Consider the following 15,417-nt stretch of genomic DNA (forward strand, 5'->3'; position numbering starts at 1 on the left):
GAGCATACAATAAATTACACTGGTTTTGGTACAGAAAAAAATGTAAGCTGAATTAAACACTAGACTATAAGGTGAAGTCAGATGAGAAATTAGAAAGTGTCCGTCACGTCAGGAATAAAAGCTATGAACCTCAATAATATAATACTTGCGCGATTTGCTGTAAATTGAAAGATAAAAAGAGAACGAGTATTTGACATACCAATAATCAGGCCTCGGCAGAGAAACCACGTTGACGATTGCTACATCTGTTTGGGCAATGCTACCGGTTTTTCGAACAAGAATATTGAGATTTTTAATCTTGTCATTATACCCCTTAGAGAGCACTTCCCAATACGGACTGCTCTATCCATGTAGGAATACATTTCGATTAGTTTGCTGGTTTATAGAAGTTTAGCCTTCCTTTTCAGAACCGAGGTACTGACATGGATTTACAATTTAAAGTGGTGTCCGAACCACCGTAATAGGTTTAAATTTCTGACACTCCTACTTTGATTGAAACATGAACATATTATGGTGGTCCGGATTGCACCTTAAACTGTAGGTCCATGTCTTATGTAGCCTCAGGGCTGAAAAGGGATGCTAAACTTTCAACACATGTTTCCGAAACAGTTTCCACTTTAATAACACAAGTAAAGTTAAATGATCTACTGATCTATACTAGTAGAGTTTGTGATTTATACTTTTGAAAGGAACAAGCAGAAATTTTAACCTTTATATGTGATTAACATGGAAAATGGTTCCATCAAGACATTGTCGATCGAAAGTTGATTTAAAGGTAGGTGGAACTCTGATGTTAAGTGGCTCTTGTTTGTAGTTTTAAACGGAAAGATTTACATGGTATACGAGAATCATCGTCAAAGAGACCACTGCACCATCATCTAGTGAATGAATGATATGTGTACCATTGTATAAATTAACGCTAGACCACAGTAGTTAAACACATTTATCGCATGAAGTAAGTTGAATTGTAAGCGCTGAGTGTAGGAATGTATATACTCCACTATGTTTGTTGTTTTCAGATATGTCTGCCCTAGAAGCGCTGTAAATTAGAAGTGGAGGGGGATTTCATTATCATTTAATTACTCATTACATTTTCGCAACCAAGAGGCCTGAATTAGTAAAAGCCATCATGTTTTAATTCTATACCTGATGATTTTTTGTTTGTTTCTTGACTATATAAGGGATATATTGTGCATATCATCTACACAAAGTCTCCGTATCAGGTGAAGCAAGTGCTCAGTACATTGTAGATACCCTGAGCAAAGAACCCCATGGTTAACTGTGGAATCAATCTTCAACAGCGTCACAGACTTCAACACTGCGAGGCACTTCAAGAACTTTCTTTAGTGGTCTAAAGACGTGATAGCCACAGAGCGTCAGGTCAGGGTTGTACAGTCGATGGTCGATGACTTTGCAGCGGAAGTGCCGCAGCACATCTTCACACACACAATGGAATACGTGGTGATGCTTGTTGAGCAACACAATAAGTCCATTTGATAACATTGCAGACAGCTTATCTTGATAGGAATTTTGAGCCTGTAAAATAGTGCAGTAACTACTTGCAGTGATTGTACCTGCAACCAACAAATACAAACCCATGATGGATCATTCTCGTTGAAGAAACTAGGTGCGTTATAAAGGAATGAAAAATGTTTATGCGTGGAATAAGGGTGCCGCCTTTTCATACTTACCATTGTGGATGGCCTTTGAAGTTGTACCAAATTTCATCAGCAGTAAAGATCGTGGAAAAAACTGGTCCTCTTCTTTCTAATAACGAAACAGGTGCTACATGAAAGCACTTGTTCCCCGCGGCTTCTTGCCCTCCCAGAGATGCTTAGAGTCCCATTGTGCACAAACCTTGCTATATCCCAATCAACAATATCAACAATGGAGTATGATGTTAACTGTTACCTGCGGTCAGTTTGTCTCAAGTAGTGATTCGGAGCTTTTGCTTTTAGGTTGTTCACGGCAACAATCGAGTCCAGGGTAATGGCCAAGTGTGCTTAAAGGCGGCTTACGGCATATACTGAGTGCTTACATGTTATCAGTCATTACAAAATCTGAACAGTGCACTTGACAAATATAATACTTTCTTTAAAATTCTTCATTCGACGATAAATGTTAGCGCTACTAATACCTGCCATCAAAAGTGAAACAACTGGCATTTGGCAGGTGTATACGAATCTGTTGTAGTATTTAGTTATGTTGCTTTACAACGTGTTATCATACTTAAAACTGCAGCTACCAACTGCTTTTTGATACAGAAGAGCAACTAGCTATTTATTGAACACAAAATTCTATTTGTTGAAACAATGATTCTGATATAAAAGTGTCACTTTCATACTGTAATTACCGTATTGGCCATAGATTTAGTAGAGGGGTCTTTAAACTTTTTAGCCTAAGGGCCACACTGACTACTAAGTTCCATGGATCAAAACCTATCTAGTTGTTTATAATACTCGTACCAACATACTGTAACGCCGGTAACATCTTGGGAGCGGCTGAATTCCTCAAAATGGCAGTTATGCTTGTTAGTCGAAGTATACAGCGCTAGCTTGTAGCGAGTAGCAAAACTAGAGCATATTCTGGAAAAGTTTTGTGATCGCTTGTCAGGTAGATTCGACTACTTTCGAGTGTTTTTGAATATGTTCTACGCATCGATAACGCGTGGTATAAATACGGGAGACAACCGAAAGTTGGACAGTTCCAAATTTTGAGTTCGGAGCAACAAGTGGATCTGAAAAGCGACATAACTACCTCATCTGATTCTTCTGAAGGAATATCTTGCATAATCAGAGGTTTCGTCTGGAGGAAGTTTCTTTCGATGAGATAGTGCGACTAGTATGTTTTGTGACTATAGTTTCTTAGTAAAAAAAAAAAAAAAAAAAAAAAAAAAAAAAAAAAAAAAACAGTGTGTTTGTGAGTAGATAAAACCATTGCATTGTATTTATTCAGAACCCGGTTTGTAATGGTATTAATTAGCATTATTGTGATTTAAAGTTACGTACACCTTGTCTCAAAAAGGTTGAGCGCATTCTTTATTGCTGTTTCGAGGCAAAAATTTTCTAAGTCCAACTTCGGGTATCTTCGGGAAAAAGTAAACCAGGTTCGAACCTCGAAGCCAACCTTTGCAATCGGGAAAAATCTTGCAGATGTGTTTTTCTTCTTTTAAATATAATAAGACTTGTTACCAATTATATATAAAAAAGCAACATTGATTGAAATACTTAATGATACAATATTTCGAAACTGTATTAATGCCAGCACATGCTTGTTTGTCATTTTGCTCTCCATACTTAATGGAATATTTAGATACGTAAACGAATCTTTCCATATGTAAAAGAATGGTGAAAGTTAAGACATAGAACATTATTCTCTCCTGAGTACTAAAATAAAAGTCAAAGTAGAACAAAAACAGCGTTTGCAGTGGATATGAATGTAATTATTATCTTAAATACAGCTATATATCGCTAGAAGTAATATTCGAGGAGCGCTTATGTTAGCTCAGTGGTACGCCGTTGGATTTCAAATCGTAAGGTCGAGGGTTCGATTCCTATCTGAGTCAATGTTTCTTTTATGAAATTTTATTTTCCGCAATGCATGAAAAATTATATAAAATAATTACATTAAAATACGTCAGTTGTATATATATAACATATAATCATTGCAGAACATAGTGATTATTATGTTTAAAATATAACAGGTGTTCACAGTACGTTGGTATTCTATGATATATGTGAATGTTAAATACAAATTAAGAAAATAATATCATCGCAATGAATAAATTATGTAGTGTATTTATTTGCAGCTATTTGTCATATAGGGGTTACTTCTGAACATTCGTATTACAGCATGTCATTGATTTTCTTGAAAAATTATCCGAGGCATAAAAAGAGGGTATAAACAGAGAATCCAAAGTCGGGACGCTCGCAAGAAATTCATGAACCCCAAAGGTCACGTCAGCAGACTGGAATTGTCCTTATGAAGCATGCCACAGCAGAAAGTCTTTACATAGATTTTCAATTCAATACCTGATATATGCTTTTGCAATGTGCTCTCTCTCACTTTCTTGCTCGCTCACTCTGTATTTATATATATGAAAGTGGATGTATGTGTGTGTTTCGACATAATTCTGATATGTCTAGAGCAATTTTAACTATATTTCTTACAGTCTGGAAAAAGAGTACTGTCGGGATATACAGTATATCAAAAATGCTAGAAAAGGATCGATATTAGTATCGAATCCATAGTTTCATGGTCGCTTAGGTAAACAGTTCTACTTTCAATTCAAGTCCAATTAAGCTCCCATTAGCATCCAGGGTGGTTACGTAGCGACAAAAAAATATCGAAATCAACCAATATTAGAGTCGAAGCGTAAGTTTTCAGTGCTTCATTTCCCATTAGTCCAACTAGGCCCGTGCCTAGAGGGCAACATATTTGAAGAGCGCAAAGTTTAAATTTTTATTTTTTTCGTATGAAAAAGTTTAAGAAAATCGAGAGCAAATATACTATTTCATGAGCAGTCCTCTTTTATTATTCTAATATATTTAATGATAGCGTAAGAAATCTGAAAATAATTCAGAACATGTTTCCCATTTATTTTTTGTTACGTAATTGTAGCTGTAGCATCTAGTGAGTGGTATTTAACTGCAATAAATTCACTAATTAAGCATATTCGAATTAAGTTTTATTTGTAAGTTAGGGATCAAGGGACGGAGAAATGTGTAGTTATTGGGGGCGCCGAGAGCAAAAATGCGTAGGAACGCCGAGCTTCTAAATGCAGCACTGCTCGCTAAATTAATTGGTAGAAATTTTAATGCCATTTAAGACCAAATTTAGTCCTAGCAGTGGCAGTATCCGTTTGCTGTCCTAGGAGGAATGAAAGGGACTGACATCAAAATTATATATAAAAAAAAAGACCTACATTAGTGTCGACTCTATAATTTTGGGGGTCTCTTAGGTAAAGATTGGAACTTCAGATGCTATGTAAGTTAAGCCCTCATTAACACAATGAAGGAGTTTGTGAAATTTGTGACATGTAGAAATAATTGAAAATAACCAATGTTAGTATACAACCCATATCTTTCGTGGTCGCCAAGTTCATTGGGAGCAGTTCTGATGACCTTTAAGTTTAAGTTCAACTTCCAGTAAGAGTAAGATCCCCCAGCACATCTAATAAGGAGAGCGTAGTTCTGGAATGTCTAGGACAACCTTTATCAAACTTGGGGGACATATTACTTTCAATCTAAGAAGAAAATATTGTAGTAGTATGAAGTTATGGAAGTTGGGAGGTGTGACATGTAAAAATAATGTAAAACGACTGATCTTAGTGTTTTATCCATAATTTTCTCGGTCGTTGAGATGGATAGTGATGCTACCAATGGAGGTTACATCCAAATTCATCCCCATCTTCACAGGATGATGGCCTGGGAGAGCTAAAAATAAAATCTCAAAAATTGCTTAAATATTTGTCGAATTCATAGTTTTCGGGGTGAAAAAGCGTTTCTAATAACTTTGGAAGGTAATTTGTACCCACGTCAAGATGGGCTTTTTAATCATATCAATTTCTCACCTTAAGAAGAAATTACCATTACAATTATGATATTAAGCCAACCTTCGCAATCGACGAAAAAATTATGTGGATGTATGTTTCGTCTTTTAAATGAAACAAGACATGTTAAAATCAAAGATGGAGTGGGTCAGTGGGTCGGTTGGTAAGTGGGTGAAATGGGTCAAGATTTGTGAGTGGACCAGTGGATCGTGGGTCAAAAGGACGTGACCTACTGCGAAACACCACTCACCGTGACTCACACTGGCCCACCCGGTGGCCACCCTTTTAGTCCAAAGATATTTCGTCCAAAGAACATTTCGTCCAGAGACATTTAATCCAAAGACATTTGATCCAAAGGACAATTCGTCCAAATGACATTCGTCCAAAATACAATTGGTCCAAAGGACATTTCGTCCAAAGGAGAATTGGTCCAAAGGACATTTCGTCCAGGGATGTTTAGTTCAAAGCACATTTCGTCCAAAGAACATTTGGTCCGGTATCTATTGGGGGTCAAGGGTTTGTTTCTATTAGAAGAGTAAAAGTGATTCATATAACATTATGACTCAGTAGCTTCTTATTTCTAAAGGAAATTTGAAATAGAGATTTATTCCACAATTTACATTTTGATAGAACAAATAATACTGAGATATTCAGAAAAACGTAAACGCCTGAAAACAACATGGCCGAACAACAGGAGTGAGGGAAAGGTTGTAGTGTGAAGTATGTTGCTGTAATAACTGCTAACATGACATCTAAAATTTTCATGTTGTGAATGAAATAGTTCTAAAATAAGTACCGGTAACTAAAATTAATGGAGTTTAAATTTGAGTAAGTTAAAAATTAGGTATTCAAACCCTTGTGTTAGAAAAGTGAAAAATTATGTGTCAAGTATCTTTGAAGAAATACTGAGAATAGAAAAATACACATGTGTGAAATATATTCTTAGTGTCCAAAGATAATACTCTTAAACAGTCACATTTTTGGCTGCAACATTGTGAAAAGTAATTGACAAATATAAGATGAAAGTTGGAACATTTCGTGTAGAATATACGTATCTTTTCAGGTTAACCACAAGTCTGGTTTCCATTTGTAGACTATTGATAGTGTGTAACTTCTGACATACTGTTATTAGTACTTTTGATATTTCGTGATCAAAGGTTTGGAGGGGTCTGTGCCCCACGTAACCATTTTTTCCAGGAAAATACGAAACACGTATTCCCTCATTTTACGTCTGCAATATCTGTGCACAATTCCGTTCACTTCGGTCCACCTCTTCTTGCCTTTCGGGCCTCAACTTTCAAAATTTTGAGTAGGGGCTTTTTCCCCCCTTAAAATCACTTTTCCGCAGAAAAACACGTATTCGTTTATTTTGTGTGTAGTATCTACCTGCCTTTTTTTTTTTTTTTTTTTTTTGCAAAATCGGAGTGTTACACTTGGGAGGTATTACTTGTGAGTCATAATGTTATATGCATCACTTTTACTCTTCTAATAGAAGCAAACCCTTGACCCCTAAGTGTTACCGGACCAAATGTTCTTTGGACGAAATGTGCTTTGAACTAAACATCCCTGGACGAAATGTCCCTTGGACCAATTGTCTTTTGGACGAAATGCCATTTGGACCAAATATCTTTTGGACCAATTGTGTTTTGGACGAAATGTCCTTTGGAACAATTGTCTTTTGCACCAATTGTGTTTTGGACGAAATGTTCTTTGGACGAATTGTCCCTGGACCAAATGTGTTTGGACTAAATGTCTCTGAACGAAAATCCTTTGGACGAAATGTTCTTTGGACCAATTGGCTTTTGGACGAAATGTCCTTTGGACCAATTGGCTTTTGGACGAAATGTCCTTTGGACGAAATGTTCTTTAAACCAATTGTGTTTTGGACGAAATGTCCTTTGGGCCAAATGTCTTTTGGACGAAATGTCCTTTGGACCAATTGTCTTTTGGACAAAATTTTCTTTGGAGAAATTGCCCTTTGGACCAAATGTCCCTGGACCAAATGCGTTTGGGCTAAATGTCTCTGGACGAAAATCCTTTGGACGAAACGACCCCCAACTACCCACCGTCCCATTCTGTTCTGCGCATTGTAGACAGCATCTTCTGAACACTGGTGAGCTTGTCTACGTTTTACTTTCAATATCTCCATTTTTCTTCTTCTGAATCTCCATTTCTAATGAAAAAAGCTCAGGCATTTTTGGATTTTGATATTTGCAATTGTAAGAGTGGCAATAGCAATAGGAGTTCAATTTTGAGATACAGCTTGTGAGCTTTTAGAGGAGCTAACTGCTGGAAAAAAATTTTTGAATCACCTGTAATATATGAATTATTATACCTAGTATAAAAAACTGAAAGTAACTGCGTGATTATCACGGTCAAATTGCAAAGTCAAATGAAATGACATTTGGTATATAATAAGGCCCCAATCCCAACTGGGAAGTTATCATACTCATATCACTTTCATTATAACACATATCCTAAGTGGGGAGTAGGTTTCCGAGTTTTTGCGAAAAACTGAGTATCTTACAAGCCGTTCAACTTAGAGAGCTTAAATTCAGTATATAACTCTTTACTAAAAATAAACAGAAAGTGTCCTGGCATTTTTAAAAATGTGTTTTATGAGCGGGGGGGGGGGGATTTTCTATATATTGAAAATTGGTAGTGGGTTGATTTGTAAAAATTATCGAAAACGATTGATATTAGTTGAGAAACTAATTGAGGATGAAAACTACAGTCCTTTGCATTTTATACCCACTGCTTCCTAATATAATAATTGGTGAAGCTGGTGTATAATATATGGAGCGTTCACAGCATAAGGCAATCAAACCACAAAGTTGTGAGAAAAATAGACATAACATTTGTATTCCAAGCTTAATTTCATGGACATTTTAAATTAGTACGGCATGCTTAATTATATGGAAAACTAGTTTTTCTTTCTTTTCTTCTTACGTTGGTCTACTTTATCTTGATTTGATACTTTCAAATTTCATCCTGTTTTCTACTGAAATGTATATGTAAGCCAAGAAAGAAATAATTATATATGATAAATTTAAATTCATCTTAATTTGGAAGATGAGAAACACTTTACCATTGTATATCGCAAAGGTCAGATCCACCGGTATTGTAACAGAGCGGTGCTTGAGCGATTGACGGTAGGAATTCAAACTCCGATAAGTGAAAATTTCACAGTCTTGTTTTATTTCAAGTGTAACCTCTAGTCAATGGAGAGAAGGACGTGGATCATGGGTCAGAGTTGATTACGTTGGTGGGTCGGAGTTGGTCACAATGGTTCAGAGTGGTTCATAGTTGGTTGTGGGTCAATTCTGTATTCTACCATTAATTTCATAATTCGCAATCACCCTGTCCTTTAGCTTAAAGACATAATTGTGGAACGTAGAATTTAATATTAGTGATGTAATAAACCCATAATGGGTCGCTTCTTGTTTTACCTTGGTGCATTATACTATTGCAATGGTAAGACAAGTGTTTACCTCTTCTGGGTAGTTTCACAGTTTCAAATTTGTAGAGGTGGTCAAGGAGTTTTCAATGAAGGGTTTATTACCATCTTGAACGCTCGCTATTTTGCACAAGTTAGCATAAAGACTCGGGACTCTTACCATTCTTTTAAAAATTGTAGTAATACTTTTAAATGACATACTACTTGATTCCCCTTACCATTTTCAAATTTTGAGTTGCACCTCTCTTGAGACCCACCGGGGAACCTTGGGGCAAATCTTTTTCCTCGACACGGGGTACCTTTGAAATTATAAAATACATGTTTTCCGGTGTTGACATCTGTTTCATCGTTTCAGACTTTTATTAGTAGTCGAGTCAAAATACGGTTTGACCTAGGCAAAATTGCAACCTTTAGTTTTACACCTGTATTTGGTTTAGGTACCTCACCTAATGAAAATATCCAAAATCCGAGAAAATCGGACCACGGGAACACTCCCAAAAACGGTGTCAAAATGGCGGACCATAGTTTTTCGAAAAAATCGTAGACCTTTACGTTGGAGGCTCTAGTAGCCCCCTTAATTGACATAGAGACATGAATGATACCTCGTTGGAACGCTCATGGATCACAAATTGCAACGAAGTGACTTTTGTACCCATCATGCCCAACCCGTAGAAAAAGAAGAAGAAGAGGAAAGTCGATTTTTGTTTTTTTAATTAATATTTCTTGGACCCTGGCAACACTGTACGTCCTTATACTCCGGCAGAAAAATTCCTACGCGTAAACCAGACATTGGTAACAATAATAGTAAAAAATGAAGGACGTATGTTCATCAGTGAGGGAGATAAAATTTCGGAACCGCGGACAAAGGAGGGTCACTCTGTATATTTTTTACTGTGGTCTAACTTCTGTTTCTTAGATCTAGTATCCTCCCTAATTGTCACAGAGACATGAAGCATACCGCGTTGGAAAGCTTATGGAACCCCCTTGCCAATGACGTATCGTTTGTGCCTCCTGTACCCAACCTGTAGAAAAAAAGAAGAAGAAACCTTGAAAAAATTGGGAAAATCTACACTTTTACCTTTCTTGGGCTCTGGCAACCCTGATAATCGTTCTATGCATGAAAAAATCTTGTTTCTTTCTTTAAATCAAAGGTCGCTTTAATATAAGTACTATACATAAAACAAAAATATTCTTAAGTAAAAGAATGGGAATAACGAAAGACTTTGGGAGGCAAATTACTCATCTACATCGTCATTGCCTACGCTAACACTGTCCCCATCATATTCATTTAAAAAGTTAAAACATTCAGTTTCCTGGCATACACCACAAGCAATAGCAAATAGAAGGTCATACCATAATACAGTGTACAAGACAATTCGTTTTATAGAAACATAACACCTATATATAAAGCAAAAATATTCTAAAGCAAAAGAATGGGAAGACGAAATATTTTGGGAGGCAAATTACACATCTACATCGTCATCGCCTACGCTAACACTGTCCTCGCCATATTCATTTAAAAGTTAAAACATTCAGTTTCTTGGCACACACCACAAGCAATAGTACATGGAAGGGCATGTTTTCTGCAAGTATAATACGTTCTTGCACACCCGATAGCACAGTTGCAATGAACAATGGTGAGCAAATTCCATACCCATTAAACACGATGGTTGATGTGCCATATTTACGAACCGTATACTCAGCAAATGATGCAGCGATGTTGTCGTACGAACTGCCTTTACACCATGGAAGTCTATGTAACAGAGATCTTCCGTCTAAGACATACAGAATATTGTCTGGCTCCGTTTTCTCAAACTGTGCGGTCTGCTGCTTGCTGAACTCTAGTATCGCATGGGCAAGTGGGGCTTTGTCTGCCTTACGCATCATGCTGGGTGACTCAAATAAAGCTGGTGGGTAGGCACATAATTCATGCACTAAGGCCTCCTCTAAAGATGTGCTGCCTGCATTAGCGACAACTAACAGTCTTTGAAACAAAAGATTCGAATCGACGGACATATCGCTGCTGATTTTAACACTACTCGGGGATGCTAGAGTTTTGACTTTATCTGCACGTTTCCACTTCACAGTGAACAGGTCTTTGCCAAATAGTTTCTTCGCAAGCTCTTCTCCAACTGAAAATAAATTACGGACGCTGACCGAGGAATCTGCTGTGACGCCAGTGGCAATGTTTCTCAATGATTTGTCTCCGTCAAATGGTGAAATGGGCTGCAGTCCTGCAAGAATGCGACCGTGTGTCACTGATATTACGTCACATTCTTGACGTTTCGGCTTCTTTATGTTGTTCGCTAGTGACATATGCTGTGTGAGTAAGAGTTTGCATCGCCAGATTGTACTCGGAGCATGCTGGCATTGAGAGCACCCACAAAGATCGTTGCAACTCCGACATTCCACTCCCATGGGTTAGACCTCCAGTGGATTTTAGCGATCTCATCAGAATCTGCTCTATGACTAGATCAGAGGACAACTCAGCCCAATAATGGTTGCTTCTTCTAATAACTCTGAACCCATTTTGAAAGCTTTCGTGAACTGTTGGATTAACCGATGGCAGCGTTAACATTGTTTGCAGGTACAAGCACGTCGACTTCAAATAATTAAAGTGTCCTGCTGCAGCGAATATGGGAATGCACTCTGCTATAGCATCAAGGTGATCCTCCCAGCTTCCTGTTCGGTCTGCTGCCACAAATTTCCTTGCTGTAGTCAACATGCGCTGGTATGCAAGCCACAACTAACTTGTTTTTGATCTGTTAATAAGTTCTGACTTTCGTGCTTCTATTTTTTCTCGGGCTTCTTGAAGAAGAGGTGAAGAACTAGCTCCAGTTACAGTAATCTCACCCGACATCAGACTCTGGTAGAGAGAGTAAGCATCGTTAATAGTTCTGTGTGTTCCGTTATCGGTCTGCAAAAAAACATTTTCCACAAGCAATGCACTTAATGCGAGGTCACCCATCATGTGCGCACGGAAGGCTCTTGCTACGGACTTGCTACTTAACATATGTACAACCGAATTTTCTCCATAAAGCTCATGCAAGATTTCACGTAAGCCTGAACCATCCATCAGGGAACCAATTGCTCCTAGAAGGTTCATCAGAGTATGAAATGAGCCCAACAAGAGAACCGTGTCCTTAATACTGGTGTTATGTGCTCTGTCATGCAGGATACGTGAAGCTTTCCAAAACAGTGGTTAGTCTAAGGTGATTATTGGTGTGACTTTATATTTTCTCGCAAGATTATTCAGGTACACTGAAGTGGAATAGATGCATGACATATCAGATGGATGGAGGTCAATAATCGGTAAGCAGAGAACAGTGGATTTCCCTGAATGATGAAGAGATGGATCTGCGTGAATGGCCTGCATCATTCGTGCCCAGTTTGGTGTGCGTGACGGAAAGTGCCAGGAAAGTTTCCACAAAATATCCAGGGAGCTTTTGTTCGGTGACGGTGCTGTTACCAGTTCACAGTTGACCTTTTCAAGAATAGCCCTGGCTTCAGTGTATGCGTGAATGGGAACACTGGCAAGGGACTTCACATCAGCATCAGAGACGGGCTTCCGAAGAATGGTTAGACTGGTAGTAGTGGATGGAGTAATGGCCGCTAACATTTCCATACTATGGAATGTACCTAAACCACTCAGCGTTTGGAGATTATGGTCTACATTATCCGCTGCAAAGAGGAGAGTCTGGTCTGCTGGCATTTCGATCACACGATTACCAAATGTATTTGCAGCACAGCGTTCAAGCCGCTGCACTTCCGTGTATGAAGAACAAAATCCCACGTGATGCAGCGCGTCAATCAGGTGTTTCAATCGATAGTGGTGCTGCAGCTGCACACCAACACCTAACTGCAGAGGAGCTAACATATTTCTTGGTCTGGCTGCTTGCATCAACCACTGGCCAATCGATGCTATTTTGGTTTCATTGTCCTTTCCGGCAAAAAGTATGGCATAGAATAGTTTAAGGCTAGGTGGAATGTACTGAAGGAATTCCTGAATGGTCAAGTCGCTGGGTGAAGGATATGTATCACTTCCAGTTTGTAGTTTGGATTTTATGTCGCTTTTGATCAGTCGAGCTACGGTTTCTATTATTCTATTTTTTCCTTTTCTTCATCATACTCTCGTGGTAAATCACGACATGCCCGTAGAATGTGATTGGCAGTTTCTCAAAGTGTAATGAAGTCATTTTTTCCACTGTCACTAGAAATTATAATCTTTTCACCGAAGTACTCCATTAGTTGACGCTTCATGCGCCGTCTGTCATATGCAATGTGATCAGTCCCTACAAGAAATGTGCCCATTTTTGTAACAAGTTCTCCCACAGTTAGTTACTCACCGTCGTGCTCTTCCAAATAACTACAGATGCGCTGAAATGCTCGGATTCTCTCATCATTTGTAGGTCGGCCAGCCCGGAATTTTTTGACGCTGACTGATTGTCTGTGCAGTATTGTTGAGGAATTGCTTTACCTGTTCGAAAGTTGAAACTACATGATCTGTGATAGACACAGTCTCCTGCATGAAGATCAAACGAGAAGTACTCAATTCGACCTCGGACAGTTTGTGACCCGGTATCGTCTCGTTCATTTCAACACTAAAATGCTGTGTGGCAATGCTTGTGTTTTCACTCGCACATTTTCTGATTTCAACACGTGACGGTCGTCAAATAAGACAGGAGTTCCGCAAAACAGGCAGTCGCTGTTGCTGTTGAAGGACCCATCCGACGAGCGAGTAACTCGTTTTTGAATCGGCGATGACGTTTTTTCTTTCTAGGGCAATAGCAATATTTTTTTTATCAATGTAACGTTTGCGAAAAGAGACATGAACCACCATACTTGTAGCGGCGAGAATGTTACTACCGCGAGCCTCACTGGCATTGTTCACTCCTTCAGCTCCCTTTTCTTGAAGTGTGATGAGGTTATCATCAGGATCTAGGCTTCTGCAGATGATACACAAACGTGTAAGGGAATCAGCCATGGTTCTTCAGTTCCTAGGTTCATGCAAGACTATGATATGTAGAAAAGCTTATGGAACCCCATTTCCAACGACGTATCGTTTGTGATCCCTATACCCAACGATTATCAGGGTTACCAGAGCCCAAGAAAGGTAAAAGTACAGATTTTCCCAATTTGTTCAAGGTTTCTTCTTCTTTTTCTACAGGTTGGGCACAGGGGGCACAAACGATACGTCGTTGGCAAGGGGGTTCCATAAGCTTTCCAACGCGGTATGCTTCATGTCTCTGTGACAATTATGGAGCATACTAGATCTAAGAAACAGAAGTTAGACCACAGTAAAAATATACGGAGTGACCCTCCTTTGTCCACGGTTCCGAATTTTTATCTCCCTTACTGTTGAACCTACGTCCCTCATTTTTTAATATTATTGTTACCAATATCTGGTCTACGCGTAGGAATTTTTCTGCCGGAGTATGAGGACGTACAGTGCTGCCAGGGTCCAAGAAATATTAATTAAAAAAACAAATATCGAATTTCTTCTTCTTCTTTTTCTACGGGTTGGACATGATGGGTACAAAAGTCACTTCGTTGCAATTTGTGGTCTATGGGCGTTCCAACGAGGTATCATTCATGTCTCTGTGTCAATTAAGAGGGCTACTAGAGCCTCCAACGTAAAGGTCTATGATTTTTTCGAAAAACTATGGTTCGCCATTTTGAAACCGTTTTTGGGAGTGTTCCCGTGGTCCGATTTTGTCGGAATTTGAATATGTTATTCAGTAGTAATTCCTGAATCGAAAACTGTTTAAAAAGCTTGTGTTGCAATTTTGCCCAGGTTGAGGGTAAAATTCCTCTAGATTTCCTGGACTATAGTGTCAACGGGCTTCATGGATACCACGCTTCTTTATTCTCTTAGTTTTTAGATACAAACCCCCATGTCGTAAGCGTCAGTGGACCACGGATAGGCAACTGGCGACATTTCGCCAAAAGTTGGTGATCCCACAGCTACGATCCGTGGTGGCCCCACTTCGGTTTTGAAAATTATACCACCAGAGGCAGAGACTCAACGAAACGCCAACGAACCACAAAATTTCTCCCCCAAAATATGTTAAATCGCCCATATGCTTGATTTGTTTATATTCAGGTGAATGTAAAAAACACTAGGGGAAAAAAGCAAGTATCCCAAGGTGGGCGCGAACCTTCAACCTTAAGTTTACTTGCCGCATATTCTTCTGACTTCGCCACGGAAACGATGAAGAAAATCTCGCTTGTAGAAGGATAAATTATTGAGGTCTTAATTTAGCCAATCAAACAAATCCCTCTATCTCGAGTTCTGTGAGATGGTACTGTGAACCGTTTCAAGATTTATTGCTTTCTGGTGGGGTACTATCTATGTGCAAAATTTGAGAAAATTGCCGATGCGCACCTTTGGAAACTCACCTCTTTAGTG

The sequence above is a fragment of the Thermobia domestica genome, chromosome 2 (assembly GCF_964235325.1).
Source record: "Thermobia domestica chromosome 2, izTheDome1.hap1.1, whole genome shotgun sequence".
NCBI lineage: Eukaryota > Metazoa > Arthropoda > Insecta > Zygentoma > Lepismatidae > Thermobia > Thermobia domestica.